The sequence below is a fragment of the Motacilla alba genome, chromosome 1, assembly GCF_015832195.1.
Source record: "Motacilla alba alba isolate MOTALB_02 chromosome 1, Motacilla_alba_V1.0_pri, whole genome shotgun sequence".
In the NCBI taxonomy this organism is placed as follows: domain Eukaryota; kingdom Metazoa; phylum Chordata; class Aves; order Passeriformes; family Motacillidae; genus Motacilla; species Motacilla alba.
Window position 1 is genome coordinate 6,636,888 of NC_052016.1, and position 6,000 is coordinate 6,642,887.

The following is a 6,000-nucleotide window of genomic DNA, read 5'->3' on the forward strand; positions in this document are numbered from 1 at the left end:
AAAGCATCTCAGTGACAACTGTCAGGGACAGATCAGTAGCACATAATGTCCTGGAAAAGGCAGAACTCTCTACACAGCAAGCACAAGACTGTCCTGCCTGTATGGCCAGACAGACGCCCTACAGAGGCCCTAAAGAGCAGGAAACCTCAGGGCTGTCACTGCAGTGTCATCACCACCCAATTTTCTCCTCTCCAGAAGGCCTGAAGGCTTACTTTTATTCTCACTTGTGAATGTTTCACACCAGCTGCAGATGATTAATCCTTAAATATGGATATTAAGATCCATCTTCTGTTTCTTAAATAGCTTTAAGAACTCACAATTCTTCAAACATATCTGTTTCAGAGCTTAGTTTTGCACCAGCCTTAGTGAAATCTCCATCTTCAGACTATAATTACTTCCTGTAAACTTTGGAATTCAAGTAAAGAAGTTCAATGTGGCCCTTCAGATTTCCAGGCCAGTTTCTGATCTGTTTGTGGAGGTTTATTGTATCCTTTGTTTCTAATCTCTGTCCCACCAGAGCATGGCTTTCTGTGACAGCCTAAAAATTATCATCTCCCTGCTGCAATGCAATTCCTCTCCAGTATCCCAGAATCTCTCAGGAACCTTCTTGAAGAAGACAGGAGGTGCAAAATAAAACCCTTACAAGTGGGAAGCAGCACTTAATCTACAGATAATAAGAAGTGTTCAACTGACTCCATCAAGTCTTATTTGCTGAGCCTTGTCCTTTAACTAGTCAATATTTGTAAGGTGTAAGCCTGCCTTTCTCAAACATTATCTGAAGACTTTTCAAACCATTTAAGTTTCATGAGTCTTAAGCCTATGATACATTTTGTTCTCAGGTTTTCTGGAATTTTCTGGAATGTTTTATAGCACACACTGACATCAGAGAAGGCAAAATATTCCTCTGCTAGCACCAAGTGGGCAGGCTCTGAATCTAAAGGTGCTAATAAATGCATAAGCCATTTAACCACACAGGATGTGGTACATTGAAAAAGGTCACCTTTCATGATAAAGACATCTTCGTGGCTTTCCAGGATCTCAATTTCAACCATCAAAAGGGAAAAATTAGGTTTAAAGTATGGTTTTCATACAGTTCACTGAAGCTGTTTTTCTGGTTTTGTTAGATTGTAAGTCCCATGTGCTGCACAGAACACAGTCAGCTGCATAATGTACATTCAATATATTATTGCACACACTAACATTATATATAATGCAATAATGAATATGTGCCATAAACAGTTCTATGATTCTGTTTGTCACTGTAATATGACTTTATTGTACACTTAAAATAATACTAGTTATTTGTGGCTTTTACACATCTAGAAGTGGGAAGAAGGTACCATACAGTGATAAATTGCTGATAATGAATAACATAGAGATAAACAACTAGACAACTCCTTAAAATATTCTTGACAATTTAAGTATTGTAAGGGAGCATGCTCCAAAAATAATGACAGATTTAAGGCAGTGTAAAAAAAATAATTCCTCATCTAAGGGTGTGAAAACCTATGGAAACCTAAAGGAGCTCTAGAAATTACATTGGCAATATCCCTGGGAGAAAATATTAAGGACAAGAGAAAAATTTTGCAGAGGATGTGTAAAAACATGTTTTATTCAAACAACAGCTACTGTCAGAAAAAATGGTCAAGCTTTTGTGTACACAAACCATACTTCAAGAGCAGCCTAATGAGTAGTATTACAGGAAGCATTACAAGTTCTTGAAGAAACACTTAACTATGAAGGAAGAAAGGAATATCACAAGTTCAGCCATTCGTGGCAGTGTAGCTGAAGCTGGATGTCTGAACTGTGTAAACAAGCCCCTTACATTTTTTCACTGATTGCAGAAATTTCACATCATGCAGCTGTGACTCCCTTCCAGAAAATGTCTCCTAATTAGCTCGTGTATATTTTTAAACTGCACGTTATATGGGCAATGAAACAGAGGAAAGGCAAATTAACAATGAATAAATCTCTTTCACCCGTCACTTACCATAACAGTTACTATGTTCTCTCTCACACAGACACACATACTCTTTCCTCTTACACTCATGGCTCTCCTGAGAAAGAGAAATTAAGACCCTCTTCATCACTCTTCTTAATTTTGTTTGCAGCCAAAATTGAATTGAATGCACAAAATCCAGGCACATTTCAAAACTGAAGTCACCTGCCCCATCTCTGTCCCAGCTACCTGTGTGTTACCATGGAATACCCAGCAGACTACACAGAAATCCTGGAAAGGGAGGGCGATTTCTGAAGCACTGTGTTATGTACCTGGAGCATTCCCTATTCAAAAAATACCCATGAAAATTACCTTATTGCTGCAAAGAACTTGCAGAAGCAGAACTCCTTAAGCTGATGTAAATCACCTTGGTGTTTCCAAAGCAAGAAAGGTATTTCCCTGTAGTTTCTCCATTTGTCAGAAAGCACTTCTAAGTGCTATTAAGGAACATTAAGACTAATCAAGAATATCCTTATTCTAAAAAGAATATCCTTATTCTAAAATTCTATCCTTATTCTAAAATGTCCATAAAAATAAATAACTAACTAGCTAAATAAATAAATAAATAAACATCCAGCTCAAGCATCAGCTCTGCTTTCTCAAGGACATTCACACGGGATTCCCCATCTTCAGCTCCTCCTTGCAGCTCCTTTTACTAGCCCTCTCCTCACCTCTGGAACAGGAGGAAACTTTCTCACTCATAAAAGCCTTATCTCACAGCCATTTGAAACCAGCAGTTGCAGGCATCAGCTCCTGGTCTAGCAGAGCAGAGCCTTTCTTCCCTAGGCTCTATATTACCCAGAAAAATTCCCACAGGGAGGACAAGCGGCCTTTCCTTTGAACAGGATATTCAGGAAGTTTGAGGAGTGTTTTTTTCCTATCTGGGGACTTACACAAATCTGCTTGAAGGCTGAAGTCCAACCCTCCCTTGTAGGCACCCTTTCATGACAGTTTTTCTCCATCTGGGAGGGCAGGAAGAGGCATTTTCTTTGCAGCTGCTCCCCATGAATCAGCTGGCAGCCACAGTGCCCATATTCTTCCTCCAGGACTTTTAGGACATGGCAACCACAGCACTGCAAATTCCTAATCACTCAGAGAAATCTGAAGCTTTGTTCCAGCCTGTGCCCTGGCAGCAAGAAGCTGGGTTTCTGCACTTTTGCTGCATATTTACTATAGGTCACTGCTTGTAATTTCCTATTCCCAGTGCTCAGGCTTTGGTCCTCTACAATGTCTTGCTTTTCTCACACTTCACTGGCCTTCTGTGTTTTACATTAGGCAATCAGCAGGATGACAAATATGACAGCAGTCTCCAGTTCAGCCTCCTGAGTGTTCTCAGCCAATATGCCAAAAATATAATGGCTTTTCTTTTTTTTTTTTTTAATAATGTTATCTGGATGGTGGCTATAGGCATCTGTTGAGCTTGCCATATGCTCCACATTTCCATATAGGAAGATGATGATGCTAATACAATAATTATTTCAATAGCACTTGCTCGTGGTTTAAAAGGAGTGTTTGATGTGCACATACGTAAGTCCAGACCTGGAGCTATTGCACCCAATTAAAGCATCCTGCCCTTGGGCACACAGGACAGTGAACACACAGGAGCAGCAGATTTATTTGTGTTTTCAGTCTGGTCATAAAATTGAATCACTGTTTGTCTCCAGCTTAACCCCCTTACAATTGAGTGGCTGGAGCAAAACTACAGGTGAATCTAATAGGCTCAATCTCTTCATTAAAGAGATTGTACATGTCCCAGCTAAATTGGATAGTGCAATTTTTTCTGCAGCATCATGCACTGCTGAGTGTCTCAGGGAAATCAGAGCACTGGTAGCCTTGTACCTGCCCCATGAAACTGCAGATAAAAACACTGGCCTTTGTGAGGTCTCTGGGGCAAGAACATCTCTTTGGCCCATGCTATCATCATGACTAGCACAGCAAAGCTTAACCCAGGACTCTCAAGCAATGCCATGGTGAAAGCTGGATACACCAATATGGAAGAAACACAACATTAACTTTTCCAGCAGTATTGGCTGTTTCCTTGCATCATTTTAAAATCTGCAATTCATAAAAGCTCTAATAGGTAGCCTTGAATACCTCTTTCCCTGCCAGCCCTGCTCCAGGAACTCTTTCCATGTTGACCTTGGCCTTCCTCTGTCTTTATGGACCTGCCTGACATTCACTGGATCTGACCTCCTGGTGGATTGACCTCCTGGTTTGACCTCGACCCTGCCCTATTACCACAGCCTTGCATGGTGATCTGGAAACTTGGTTGAACCTGTGATCTCATGACCTCCTCTGCTCTCTTGCAGGTGGTGATGAGACGAGCCCTGGCTGGTGAGACCCTGAGGAGACCCCTGTGGTTCTCTACTTTGAGGAAGCTGCTGGCCCTTGCTGTACACGAACATAATCCCTTTCTGAAGCAGAGCACCAGTATTTCCTTGGCTAGTAAATAAAAAGCAGAATTGCTTTTGCAGTTGAATGAAGTCACACAGAACCCTGAAGTAAGGAGAGAGAAAAAAGGCCACAAACTGGAACTTAAAAGGGGAAGGCTGCCAAGCATGAAACTCATCTTCAAGCTTCCCAGAGCACTGACTTCCAGAGTAGATGACTTTACCTCGTTAGCAAAAGTATCCAAGTCAAACTTCTTCTGAGTCAATCATCAAAAACCAGAAAATATTTGTAATTTGGTATTTGCACTCTTTCATGAATCTTCCTGGCTCTGAAATTGGGCAGCACTTAAAGGAATAAGGCAGCAATACAGGAGAATGGAGCCCCTTGTTGTGTGCCTTAATCCCATTAGGCAGAACGATGAAATCTGTAGCTGAACTGCAGCAGGATTTTAGCTTCATAAAGGGTTAGTTTGTTTTTATTTCCCCATGTTGCCACTGTGTAATCCCCTGTACTCTCTGTAGAATGATTTGAAGTCTGTTGTTTCCTCTCCAGCATTTGGGGCCAAGAGTTACATTAATGAAAGATGTAGCTCATATCTTCAGCCATGGAAGGTCACTGCCACCTGATGCTTCCTGTGATTTCTTTGAAATAAAATGGCTAAGGCTGCATTTCAGCTGCCTCTAGTGTACACAACAGGGGAAAAGTTAAATTTTAAGAGAACACTCAATTTTTGCACCTTAAAAAGGGAATTCTGGGAACTAGTAACAGGTTGTCCTTTTAAACTAAAAAAGCTTTGCAGGATTATCAATCAGACATTGTAATAGAGCATAGGCAGACTTATAGGGATATTTAGCTATTGACTGGTTAGTTGCTGCATTCACATGAGTAACTAGAACTCTGTTTGCTGCTAATAATATGAAAGGTTGCATGGAAAAATACACTAACTTTGAGTTGTTAAGTAATTTGGAGATTCACTGCCCGGTCAATGCATTGATTTGGATGTAAATTGCTCATAGTTTGGTGTCCTAATTAGAGTCGCAGTGTTTAGAACAAAAATATCAATATGTTCACTAAAAATTGTAAGTTAAGTTACTGTGCACTGTATTCATTTTCATCTTTTTATTTATTTCATCCTCATTTTTTTAACACGCTGCATTTAAAATTGTTCAATACTTGAGGTTATGAAGTGGGCATTTTTGCATATTTTTTATTCTGTATTTAAGGCATGGGTCAGTTTTATAATGCTCAACTTCCAAAGGTACTGCAGTCTCACAGTGGCTTCAAAAGCTTTTATGAGTTCTCAGCACCTCTGAAAATCTGTTCATTCTGAATGTCTGCACCTACATTTTAATCAGCTATTTAGGCCTTTATGGTCACTGTGCACAACACCTTATCCCTATCCCAGGGGAACCACTTAGAGGTGTCTCCCAACTCCCTATCTCTGAGGCAAAGAGAGATTACAATGAGATTGCCCACCCTCACTTTTTCCTCCTAATATTTCAGTGTTTTGCAGAAAAGAGATCTTGAATGCCAAGTTCTCCAGCAGGCCCTGCTGCCAGAGAGAATGCATTTTTTTTTCTCTGAGATAGGATAAATTCTCCTTTCCAGTT